Source organism: Podarcis melisellensis (genome assembly GCF_964234715.1).
Source record: "Podarcis melisellensis genome assembly, chromosome: 16".
NCBI lineage: Eukaryota > Metazoa > Chordata > Lepidosauria > Squamata > Lacertidae > Podarcis > Podarcis melisellensis.
Window position 1 is genome coordinate 28,537,023 of NC_138533.1, and position 13,363 is coordinate 28,550,385.

The following is a 13,363-nucleotide window of genomic DNA, read 5'->3' on the forward strand; positions in this document are numbered from 1 at the left end:
TTCGTTTACACTGGGGATGGGGAAACTTTGGCCAGAACTGGGGAAGGTGCAATAGCTCTGTGTTAGTGTCTGCTTTTCATGCAGAAGGTCCCAGCATCTGCATGGAGGGCTGGGAGAGTGCCCTGCCTGAAATCCTGGAGAGTGGCTGTCAATCAGTGTAGACAACACTGAGCTAGATGGAGTCAGATCTAACTTGGAATAAGGCAGAGAAGAGTGACCAAGTTGACCCAGAGTGAAACCAAATCTTATGAGGAACGGTTGAGGTATGTTTTAACTTGGGGGAGGAGAGGTGATATGACAGCCATCTTCAAATATCTGAAGGGGTGCCACAGGGACAATGCAGCAAGCTTGTGTTCTGCTGCTCCAGAGGCAAGGACCTGAACCAATGGATTCAAATGACAAGAAAGGTGATTCTGCCTAAACATCAGGAACAGCTTTCTGACAAAAAAAATTCCTTCCAGTAGCACCTTAAAGACCAACTAAGTTAGTTCTTGGTATGAGCTTTCGTGTGCATGCACACTTCTTCTTATCTGAAGAAGTGTGCATGCACACGAAAGCTCATACCAAGAAAGCTCATACCAAGAACTAACGTAGTTGGTCTTTAAGGTGCTACTGGAAGGATTTTGTTTTGTTTTGACTATGGCAGACCACATTGAGCCGCATGAAATGGAAGTCCATCAACCTCACCAAGAAACTTGCACATGTACAGACTGATATCTTCTTTCTTGGTATCTGAAGAAGTGTGCATGCACATGAAAGCTCATACCAAGAACTAACTTAGTTGGTCTTTAAGGTGCTACTGGAAGGAATTTTTTTTGTTTTGACTATGGCAGACCAACACGGCTACCTATCTGTAACTGGAACTTTCTGACAGGAAGAGCTCTTTGACACTGGAACAGACTACCTGTGAAGGCGATGGACTCTCCCTCATTGGAGGTTTTTAGACAGAAGTTGGGTGGCCACCTGTCAGGGTTTTTCCAGCTGTGATTCCTGCATTGCAGGAGGTTGGGGTTGTTGACCCGTAAGAGTCCCTTTCCAAAGCTACAATTCCATGATTCTGCATTCCAGGCACAAAAGTCGTCCCTCAATCTTTGCACAGCAAAACACCAAACAGCGACGCCGAAGCAACGCCACGCAGCATGCCCAGGGTGAGCGAAGCCCGGCAGCAACCCTCATTTTCAGAAGCAGGGGAAGGCTGAAGTGGCCGCCTGCCATGCAATTTGCTGACTAAAGAAAAAAAGACTGTGCCCACTATTTCTCTGCCAAATTCTTTTGGCTCCGCTTCCCATTCCCTGCATCCTCTTCTCCCTCCTGGAAAAGGAGAGTCACGTTGCGCTTACAGTGGTGCCCAGAACATTACAAAGATCAAGGCAAGGAATATGTGCCCAGAAGAAGGAGGGAGTGGAATAGAAAGAGATTCTGGTGCTTTGATGCCTGCAATGTTAAGCTGCATGCCTGTGCCCAGCAACTGAAGCAAACCCTCCAAAATGTGTCTGTTGTGCAGTCCCGTAGGGGAAAGGGGTGCAGCTCAGCGGCAGAGCATCTGCTGTGCATGCAGAAGGTGCTATGCTCAATCTTCAATGGCATGTCCAGCTGATGGAAGACCTCTGTCAGAAACCTTGGAGAGCCACTGCTGGTCAATGTAGACTATTCTGAGATGGATGGACCAGTGATCTGACCTGGTATAAGGCAGACTCTAGATGAAGATAAAGAAGAGTCTGCTGGATCAGGCCAATGGCCCTTCTAGTCCAGCATCCTGTTCTCACAGTGGCCACCAGATGCCTGTGGGAAACCTCCAAGCAGGATCCTAGCACTCTCCCTTTCTGTGGTCTCCAGCCACTGGGATTCAGAAGCACAACTGCCTCCGACCATGGAGGCAGAGTATAACCATCATGGCTAAAGGTAAAGGGACCCCAGACCATTAGGTCCAGTCGTGGCCGACTCTGGGGTTGCGGCGCTCATCTCGTTTTACTGGCCGAGGGAGCTGGCGTACAGCTTCTGGGTCATGTGGCCAGCATGACTAAGCCGCTTCTGGCAAACCAGAGCAGCGCACGGAAACACCATTTACCTTCCCGCTGGAGCAGTACCTATTTATCTACTTGCACTTTGATGTGCTTTTGAACTGCTAGGTTGGCAGGAGCAGGGACCGAGCAATGGGAGCTCACCTGTTGCGGGGATTCGAACCGCCGACCTTATGATCAGGAAGACCTAGGCTCTGTGGTTTAACCCACAGCGCCACCCGCGTCCCTACTATCATGGCTAGTGTCCATCAATAGCCCTCTCCTCCTCAAGCCAGTGGGTCCACCTAGCCTGGCATCCTGTTCTCACCCTGGCCAACCAGATGCCCCCCTTCGAAGCCTGAAAGTAGGACATGAGCATAACAGCGCTCTCCCCACTTGCATTTCCCAGAAAATGACGTTCAGAGGCATAATGTGTAAATCTTAAGAGCTGAAGTATACGTCAGGCATATTTTAAAAACAACAACAACAGTCATTTATGCTTTTCTCTTTTTTTCAGAAAAAGCAGCTGTGTAAGGACTTGGATGAGGGCTTGCAAGGAGGGCATTTTGCTTCTTAGCTCTTTTCTTCCTGCACCATTTCCCCGTCAACAATCCTCTATCCTCCTCGAAGCTGCTATTCCTGCCACCACCACCACCACTCCCCAGTTGCTGCCAAGAGGACCTTCAGAGTGTGAGTCTCAGCGGGAAGAGATAACTTTCTCTGTGCGTTATGAATCCAACCCAGACTAGGACCTCTATACCAATCTCCTTTTCTGCCAAAACAATTTTGGGAAAGATCGTTGCCCGTGTGCTTTCAAAAATGCACGCTGAAAATTGACATGCAGTTTGGCCCTCTTGAATGATTAGGTCAGCTATCATTGTTAAGCAGCCAGGAGGTCAACAGCTCCTTTCTTCTCGTGGAAGGAATTGCAACAGATTCTCTTCCATTGAGGACCCTTTTTGTGTGTGCTAAAAATGCAATGGGATTAAGAGACATGCTGGCCCAGTTTGCACATTGCAAAGCCTAGTTAATGGTTTAGCCTGAACATGCTGATCTGGGCTGCTTTATTCTGAGTAGACCCATTGAAAATAATGAACATGGCTAAGGCCCACATCCAGATTTAAGACCTTTAGAGCCCCTATGCACTGAAAGGATTATAATGCCCCCTCAAATAATTTGAAATAACAACAATACTAACCCATAAAATAAAATTGTGTAGTGGAAGTCTAAAAATACTTCTGATTTTCCCCATGAAGACTATTTTGATTTCTGAAACAACAAATGTCAAATCCTTAAAAATATGTATTAAAAAACCTTTCTTTTGTGCCCGTGCTTTGCTGGTGTCCTGAGCACTTGCTTAATCTTGCTCATTGGGTAATCCAGTGCCGCTAAGGGCCTTTTTCATACCACTTTGCACAGTCGCGGCTTCCTGCAAAAATTCTGGGAGCTGTAGTTTGCTAAGGGTGCCGAGAGTTGCTAGGAGATCCCTATTCCCCTCACAAAAGCTACAATTCTCACGAGTGGATTAATAATCCCCTTCAATGGGAACTCTGTGAATTGTAGCTCTGTGAGGGAAATAGGGGTCTCCTAGCAACTCTCAGCATGTTTAACAAACTACAGCTCCCAGAATTCTTCCCTCACTAGCTCTGCTTCACAGCCCCCTTGAGCTTTTGTGGGGTGACTGGAGTGTGCTCTTGGAACTGTGGCATTTTTTGCTTGTCTGGATGGGGGTTTTGAGCTCTAAGGCCAACTCTACGGCAAGTTTCTTCTCTATAACCAACCCTTAGCATTTGTTTTTAGCCTCTCTTCCATTTTATTTCTTAACTCCTTTTAGTGCTTCGTTTTGTTGTTTTAATTTATTGTTTTATCTCATTGTTTTATTGTTCTAACTCCCCTAAACTGTGAGACTGCATGAAGCTAGGCTGCTCTGAGCACTCTGGATGTGGGATAGAGAGGGGTGTGTTAGAGGGTGCAGAACAGTGTTTCTCAAACTTGGGATCCCCGGCTCCTGGTGGACTACAACTTCCATCATCCCTGACCACAGGTCCTGCTAGCTAGGGATGATGGGCGTTGTAGTCCAACAATAGCCGGGGACCCAGGTTTGAGAAACACTGGTGTAGAAACTATCCTCCTGCACAGAGGTAAAACAGATGCTCACTTTTGCCCTGGCCCCGTTCACCACAGGCAATGTGGGCCTTGGAAGGCTGCTCAGAAGGGAACGCGCCCCCCTCGGGCTGGAAAAAAAAAGGTTTCCCCATCCCACTCTGAACAGACGAACAGCAAGCCAACGAGACATGGAAGCGCTATGCAAATGGAACAAAGGAACATCTCAATGGAAGGAGGCCCTGCGACACATGGGGAGCTCAGGGAGGGCAGACAGAAGCTCCACAAAGCCTTGAGACCTTTGCTCAGGTGAAGCAAGGGCATGCCAAGGGGAAAGAGAGGAAGAAGCAGGGCTAATTGGTGCAAAAGCTGCGTCAAAGAAGCGGGGTGTGGGGTGGAGGGAGAGAGAGAGAGGAAGAAGGAAGGCGGCCCCCTTGCTGCGTGAGTCGAGCCCCCGAGCATTTAAGAATAGCAGGCAAACCCTGCTTTGTTGCCGCTTACCATGCCAGGTACATTGGGCTAAAAGGCACCTCCTTCCAATGGTGCCCGTCGTGCCAGGTCCCTCCCAGGATGTTCCATTGAAATCACAACAGGCCATCAATAGAACGTAGCTGGTAGAGATGCTGAAGGAAGAACCAGCGGGGGATCACTGTTAAATGCAATTAAAAAATTGCAATCAAAATCGAAACGTCCATTAAAAAAAAAAGTAAGAGAAGAAAAGAGAGAGACAGAGAGAAATAAAAGAAGACTGTCTAAGAAACCAGTCCAATATTGCTATAAAATCAGCAAAATAACCCATATTGAGTCTCAGGGAAGGAAAAAGATCTGGGAGGTGGAGCAAGGGGCAATTATCTCCCTTACCAAACCTATTTCAATGTGGTCCTCGATGCAGCATATTCTCCAAGGCCTGCATTTTGAGGGGATTATAGGAATGTGCTGCTGAGGGAGAAGCTGTAGGCATGTGCTACCTTGACGTATCACTGAAGGGGCTGTGGAACTTGGGTTTGTATGCACAAATCAGGATTTTGTGCCGCTGACGTTATGGTTCTCTCATACACTAAACAAGGCCTTGGATCGGCCATCATCCCCCAAAATCTTCTGCTTCAACTCCTCTGCCTCTCCCCTCTCCCCTACCCCAACACCAATTTATCTCCCCTTAGCCCTAATTCTGCAGACTCTTCAGGATTTTTCAGTTATAAGAGCAACATCCACCGTTTCAAGAGTTCCTTGCAAACATTTGCCATTTCTTGAGTTAACAAGGACTGAACTTAGGGCCCAGAAAACTGGCACAGCCATCTTTACCAGCCTGGGCCCCCTTCCAGATGTTTGGGACCACAGCTGGCCATTATATTTAAAACATCTGAAGGACATCGATTTTGCAAAAGCTCCCCTGTGTTATTTTTAAATGAACCAAAGTGTGCGACCCCCCCCCCCCCGCTTCTCACTCTCACACACATTCTGAACTCTCTCTGCCTAGTGATTTTGTACCGAATAATAATTCCGGGAGCAAAAGTCTCTTAAGGGTGCTGAAAGTTGTCAGCAGACCCCTATTCCACACACAGAGCTGCAATTTCCAGAATTCCCGGTGAAGAGGGATTGATTGCTAAAAGAACTCTGGAAAATCTATCTCTGTGATGGGAGGAATGGTCTTCTAGCAACCCTTAACAGACTACATCTCCCAGCATTCATTGGGAGACGCCATGACTGTTTAAAGTGATACTGCTTTAAATGCATGGTGTCCCTAAGGCATTTTGCTACCCGAGACAAAGGATTTCCCATCACTTACATGGAAGCTGACCTTACTGGTCCTTGTGAGTTTATAGGCCCAGCCACACTTACCTTATGCCCCACTTTTTCTAGGCATGGGTCCATGTTTTAAAACTCTGAGGTGTTCCCCACCCCACTTTCCTCAGGAAAACCTGCTCTTTAACGCTGAATTGGAACTAGGGCTTGGCAATATCTAGTTTTCAACATCGGTATATACCACCAGGTAAACATCACAATATACTGATATATCACGATGTCTGAAATAAGGATGGAGCTATGTAGAGGCATTGTCTGGCTTCATGGTTTTTCCCACATTGCGATTTTTTGCACAGCACAGCATGGTGCGCGCGCGCACACAAACACACACACACCATGATTGGTGATAAATTGCCAGGTCAAAAATTATGAAACCGGTATCACAATATGAACTTCAAACTGGTTTTAGGATGATACACTGGAACAAATGGCAATTCGGGTTTTCTGGGGACTGCTATTTGCTCTGATTTAGCAGTAAAGAGCAGTTTTAGCAGTAAAGAGCGTCTAATAAATTATACATATCCCGTTTATCCATCTACTACTATCTTTCAGAAAGTTATTTATTTCTTTGCTATGCATTTGGACACCTCTTAAGATTTCAGAAATTTAGCACAATGTTCCCTGGGAACAAGTCTATGTTTGGATGCAGCCGGATGCCATTTTGAATAAAGATTGTGAATCTTTCAGAACTGTACTGATTTTAACCGCTGGTTTCAAAGCTGGGTTTTTTTGTTTTTTGTGGCTTCTTAGAATTCCCAAGCAACCCCAGGGACAAAGCTGCTAGTAATAGTTAGTGTGAATTATTAAATCCCAAGGAACAATACTCCCCATCCCCCTTTTATGGCTCCCTGTCCCAGCTTCCAAAAATCTCATTAGCCACTGAAGACAGCACTAGAGAGAGGTTATAATGAACACCTTTGTAGCTAGCAAGGCACTGGATTAAGTGGGTGAAAAGCAGTGCTAATGTAAACGTGCCACAAGTCTCTCCAGACTTGGGTAACTTGCTAGACTCATAAAACCTGTACAGAGTCAACGGACGGTGTTTTTATTGGACTGTTTGTGAAACCATCACCCACTTGCCAAAACCAAACACCAGCAACGTGCTCTCAGTAGGTGAGAGATTAAGAGAAATCCTGCTTGAAGACCTTCCTTCCCTTCCCAAAGAGAGTCTGGCAAGAGAGAACCCCGAAAGCTGAAAAAAAGACCATCAGTTAAAAATGGGTACCAGATTTAGGGCAGGAGACATATACTGGCTCGAGGGTTGGGGAAGATGTGTGCATTGCATAGTTCCCCACTAAGTTAAGCCATCCTTTGTTTTCAGTCTGCAGGCCACAACAGCATCATGTTTAACATCTAGGTATATATGCATGACATCACCTTGCCAACAAAGGTCCCTATAGTTAAAGCTATGGTTTTCCCAGTAGTGATGTATGGAAATGAGAGCTGGACCTTAAAGAAGGCTGATCACTGAAGAATGGATGCTTTTGAATTCTGGTGCTGGAGGAGACTCTTGAGAGTCCCATGGACTGCAAGAAGATCAAACCTATCCATTCTGAAGGAAATCAGCCCTGAGTGCTCACTGGAAGGACAGATCCTGAAGCTGAGGCTCCAATACTTTGGCCACCTCATGAGAAGAGAAGACTCCCTGGAAAAGACTCTGATGTTGGGAAAGATGGAGGGCACAAGGAGAAGGGGACGACAGAGGACGAGATGGTTGGACAGTGTTCTTGAAGCTACCAGCATGAGTTTGACCAAACTGGGGGAGGCAGTGGAAGACAGGAGTGCCTGGTGTGCTCTGGTCCAGGGGGTCATGAAGAGTCGGACACGACTAAACAACAACATATATGCATGAATGGGCAGCATTTGCTGAAAGTATCCAGATATTATGGGGAAAGGGCTGTAGCTCAATGGAAAAGGCAGCTGCTTTACAAGTAGAGCTCTGTTCCCAGGTTCAATCCCCAGCAACTCCAGATACGGCTGGGAGAGACCCTTGTTTGAAACCGTGGAACGGTCTGATTCCATATAAGCCAGCATCCTATATGATCTCTCTGCCACTGGAAGGATTTGGGTTTTCAAAAACAGCTGCATATTAAAAATGACGAGGTTAGTGCCAGGATTCCTAATTATGCTTCTTAAAATTCTGGAGGAAGCAAAAGCATGATTAGCGTAAATACTCCTAAGGACAGAGTGTGTCTTCCTGGTAAGAGGGAATGGATTAGAAATGCGCTTCTGTTTAATGGCAATTAAACGCTTCTGTTTTGCAACCCAAGGAGAATCTAATCAGTAAATGAGATTTCCACCATGGTGCCTCCCTCCTTGAAATCCATGCTTGGTTTTCCAAGCTTTTCTGAGTTGCTTTTTAATATATCTGCAGTCCCAAAAGTGCATGCCAACCTTGTTGTGACTACCCCTTTCTTTATCTGCTGCAAAAGCTGAACTACTTATGAAGCAGCCTGGAGATGATCTACTAGAGCAGTGTTTCCCAACCGGTGTTCCGCGGCACAGTAGTGTGCCGCGAGATGTTGCCTAGTGTGCCGCTCCGGCGGCTCCTCTGCGGCGGCGGCTACAGCGGCAACCTCGGGCGGCTCCTGAGGCGGCGAAGGCGGCCCAGCGGCCGGAGGCGAAGACGGTTGCGGCTGCTCCCGACGCTCACCAGCGGCCTCCTCTTCCTCGCCACTGCTGCTTCGCGGCTTCTCCTCCTCCGCCTCCTCCTTCTCCTCGCCGCCGCCTTTTTCGGGCTCCGGCTCCTTCTTCCCCTCAGGCTCCTCCGCGGAAGGCCCGTCCGGCAGCTCGGCCTCCGAGTCGCCGCTGCTGCTGCCGCCGCCGCCTCTTTCTCCTCCGCTACCGCCGCCGGGCTCTCCTCCTCCTCCTCCGGGCCCCTCGTCCTGGGCGGGCAGAGCGGCGGGGGTCTTGGCGGCCGCTGGGCTCTCCTGGGTCTCCTGCATGGGGGGCTACGCGGCCTTCCCGCTCGCCTCACACGCGCGGCGCACGAACAGGCAAGGCGGCGCGCTGGGCCGAAAAGGGGGAGGGAGGGGGCACAGTGCGCGCAGGCGCGCGCTCAGGCGCGCGCGCAGAGGAGGCGCCCTCTCGCCGGGCTATGTGCGCGAGAGCGGACCCGGCGGCGAGTCTCACAAGAGGGGCAGGGACCAACTTGGCAGACGAGAGGGGGAAGGAACGGATTCCAAAACCGGTGTCTTGCCGCGTTGTATATGTTAATTTCCTATGTTAATGGGCTAGGACAGGGTTTGCGATCGGTTAACGCCCAGTTATGCTTTCCCCCTAGGAATTAGGCGTTTCGGTCTTGAGGTACGCTCGCTTCACACCCCACTTGGAGGTTCCCCGGCAAGGGGGAGGGAAAAAAATTGAAAGTTACACTTTCGTGCGTCCCTCCCGGCGTGACGCTGCGCGCTGACGTCACGGGGCTGTAATGGTGGTGTGCCTCCAGATTTTTTTCATCAAACAAGTGTGCCTTTGCCAAAAAAAGGTTGGGAAACACTGTACTAGAGAGACTCCTGCACTGCAGGGTCTTGGCCTAGATGACCATCAGGGTCTCTTTCAGACCCTGAAAGCAAAACTACATTTCCTTGCAGCTTCATTCTACAAGGAAGGACTTGAGCATCTCTGACAACATAATCTCCTCCTCGTCCTCCTCTCTATCTGGGACCTTCAGCATAAGAACATAAGATGAGCGCTGCTGGATGAGGCAAATGGCCCATCTAAATCCAGCCTTCTGTTCTCACAGTGACCAACCATATGCTTATGGGAAGCCCACAACAGGATATGAGCGCAGCAACACTCTTGCCCCTGCTGTTTTCCAGCAACTGGAATTCAGAAGCACTCCTGTCCGGATAGAGGAGGTAGGACAAACCCACTGGTGAGCAACTATTGATGGGCTTATCTCCAATGAGGTTGTCTCGCCCTCTTGGCTAATTGGTTAAGGAGTACAACAAGGCTGTTCAGTGGTACCTCGGGTTACAGACGCTTCAGGTTACAGACTCCGCTAACCCAGAAATAGTACTCGGGTTAAGAACTTGCTTCAGGATGAGAACAGAAATCGCGCAGCAGTGGTGCGGCGGCAATGGGAGGCCCCATTAGCTAAAGTGGTGCTTCAGGTTAAGAACAGTTTCAGGTTAAGAACTGACTTCCGGAACGAATTAAGTTCTTAACCCAAGGTACCACTGTATATTGTCTCCCTGCTTATTTAACTTACATGCAGAATTCATCATGTGAAAGGCTGGACTGGATAAATCCCAATCCGGAATTAAGATTGCCAGAAGAAATATCAACAACCTCAGATATGCAGATGACACAACTTTGATGGCAGAAAGTGAGGAGGAATTAAAGAACCTCTTAATGAGGGTGAAAGAGGAGAGCGTAAAATATGATCTGAAGCTCAACATCAAAAAAACTAAGATCATGGTGACTGCTTCCATCACCTTCTGGCAAATAGAAGGGGAAGAAATGGAGGCAGTGAGAGATTTTACTTTTTTCTTGGGCTTGGATCACTGCGGATGGTGACAGAAATTACAAAATTGAAAGAAACCTGTTTCTTGGGAGAAAAGCAATGACAAACCTAGAGAGCATCTTAAAAAGCAGATATATCACCTTGCTGACAAAGGTCCATATAGTGAAAGCTATGGTTCTCCCAGTAGTGATGTATGGAAGTGAGAGCTGGACCATAAAGAAGGCTGATCGCCAAAGAATTGTTGCTTTTGAATTATGGTGCTGGAGGAGACTCTTGAGAGTCCCATGGACTTCAAGAAGATCAAACCTATCCATTCTGAAGGAAATCAGCCCTGAGTGCTCACTGGAAGGACAGATCCTGAAGCTGAGGCTCCAATACTTTGGCCACCTCATGAGAAGAGAAGACTCCCTGGAAAAGACCCTGATGTTGGGAAAGATGGAGGGCACAAGGAGAAGGGGACGACAGAGGACAAGATAGTTGGACAGTGTTCTCAAAGCTACCAACATGAGTTTGACCAAACTGTGGGAGGCAGTGGAAGACAGGAGTGCCTGGCGTGCTCTGGTCCATGGGGTCACAAAGAGTTGGACACGACTAAACAACAACAACCCTCTTGGTATAGCCATCGAAGTTGATGTCTCTTTTGGTTGCAGATTCCATATTTTAACTGTGCACCAAGAAACACTTTCTTTATCCGCATCTCCAAAAAAGATACCTTTGACACGATCTGGTCTTCCTTTTTCTCTTTGTTGACAAGCCAACAAATCACCAAAAAGCAAACAAAGAGAAAAGGGGGTTGATGTGGTATATGCTGTGCCAGGACAATTAAGATTTACGTACTTGTGGAAACATTCTCAAACACACAAACACATATATGAAAACATGAAATATAAATGTAACTTTATAATGTCATGTATCCATATACAAAAGTCAACTATGTCTTAAAGAACATTATATACACAGTAGGTGCCCATGGTTACTATTATAATTTAAGCAGAATGTCAAATTGTATGAGTGAAGATAAAATGTAAGGTTGAAGATCGTCTCGGAATCTTACATTCCAATAATTAACCTCATTTTGCAATCAATCTGTTTGGTCCGCAGCGTTCAATATCTGTTATAATATGAAGGCTTTGTCAACAGTGCTATGGGTTTTCATTTCTTTTTTCTTGCTATGACTGGTCTGGTTGCAGACCAGCCTATTGCAAATTCCAAATCTTCCCCTGTTTACTATGCCTGTCAGGTATTTCTCTCTCTCTCTCTCTCTCTCTCTCTCTCTCTCTCTCTCTCTCTCTCTCACACACACACACACACACACACACACACAGTGCCTTCAGCTGCCTGGTGGTAGTTGTTGTTTTTAGAAACCAAGTCAAATTGTGTTTCTTAAATGGGTAGCATAATTTGTGAGTTTGGACAACATCATGCCAAAAATTGGGTGAAGTCAAATTGTCACATTTCAGTCTTCCATCTTGATTCAATGAAGAGCGTTGCTCCTACCTCAGGGATTCTCGTGCCAGGTTTGGCAACAATAATCCATAAGGTGTTCAAATGTACAGATAACCAACGGCCAGAATGACAGAAAAACCACTTTCCAAAATATATATCCATCATTATGGATTCAAGGACCGTTTTCAACCATTAAAACACCAATTAAATTTGGATAAAATTGGGAGGAGTTCAGCGGTTGTAGATTTCGTTAAGCGTCACCCCAAAACTTCCCCACCCTCCCAATTCGAGCTCTGGTGACTTGGAAAGTCAAAGACGCAAGCTTCATCAAAAGCCATGTTCTCTTTAAGTCATTTTCTGGATCTATTTTTACATGCATTTTCAAAACCCAAGGAGAGAAATGGAATATCCAAAGAGGAACTTCAGGTTCTCTCTTCAGACCATTGAAAAACAACAATATTCAAAACACCCAGTGGGTCTTATTTCAACATTCACACCATTGCTCAACTGAGCAATGCATTTCAGAAAAGGGTGGTAGCAGTTTCTGGTTGGTAAAAAGAACACACAAAAAACTACCTTGGAGGACACAATCTTTTTTTAAAAAAAAAAGTTATGTCATGGCATTTTGCGAACTCTTGTCTTAAAACATGTCAGGACGCTTCCTTATTTAATTCTCCTGCTAAGACCCAAACACAAACTAAAAACTAAGAAAACCAGCTGCTTCAGTATGGCTCCATGCAGCTACTGTGACTTCACATAAGCAAGCCACAAATGTGTACAGTGGTAACTCCGAAGTCGAACAGAATCTACTCCGGAAGTCCGTATGACTTCCAAAACGTTTGGAAACCAAGATGCGGCTTCCGATTGGCTGCAGGAAGCCCCTGCAGCCAATCGGAAGCCGGAGAAGTCGTGTCGGACGTTCGGGTTCCAAAGAACGTTCGCAAACTGGGACAACCACTTCCGGTTTCTGATCGTCGGGGAGCCTAAATGTACGACTCCCAAGGCGTTTGACAAACCAAGGTACAACTGAAATGGCTAAAAATATTTGGCTTCAGATCTTTGCCAAACGGGCAGAGGTTGGGGAGGAGGATTAAGTACTTAACCCGAGGTACCACTGTACTGCCTTGAGTTCCTAAGCAGAAGTGGCTGTTGAGGGTCTGGACTGCAGGCCCTGATGGTTGGGGAGGTTTCTCTGAGCCGTCCTGGTCCAACAAGCTCTGACACAATGGTCTCACTTATCTTTCACAGCCTGCTCCCAGCCCTGAACCCTCAACCGGCTGACCCTGTAGCCTCCGGTTTGGGCCTGCTAGATTCAGGGGGTCATGACTAGGGATAATGAGAGAATTCGGTTCTTTCGCAGGCCAAAAGATGTAAAAAGCATACTTGGTATTCAAAGATCAGACCACAAAAGAAAGAAAGAAAACAACTGTTAGAATAAACTCTCGTTTTCCATCGCAAGGAGGGAAGAGGTATTGCCGAAATATAGGCGGCTTTTTAGATAAGAGGTCGCAGGTTTTGATAAAAAGCCCCAGCCCCAGTTGGGATG

At 47.0% G+C, this 13,363-nt stretch overlaps 1 protein-coding gene across 3 annotated transcripts in view; it reads right to left on the bottom strand.

The window, feature by feature from the left end:
• Positions 1-13,363, bottom strand: part of HIC2 (HIC ZBTB transcriptional repressor 2) — a 152,425-nt gene that overhangs the window by 28,330 nt on the left and 110,732 nt on the right. For 2 of the 3 annotated variants that reach the window (XR_014163854.1, XM_081893371.1), the window contains exon 3: positions 4,605-4,752. The exons of the other annotated variant lie outside the window; for it this stretch is intronic. The gene's annotated coding sequence lies outside the window, so the exon portion shown is untranslated. The remainder of the gene's footprint in view (positions 1-4,604; positions 4,753-13,363) is intronic. 3 annotated transcript variants of the gene reach the window in all.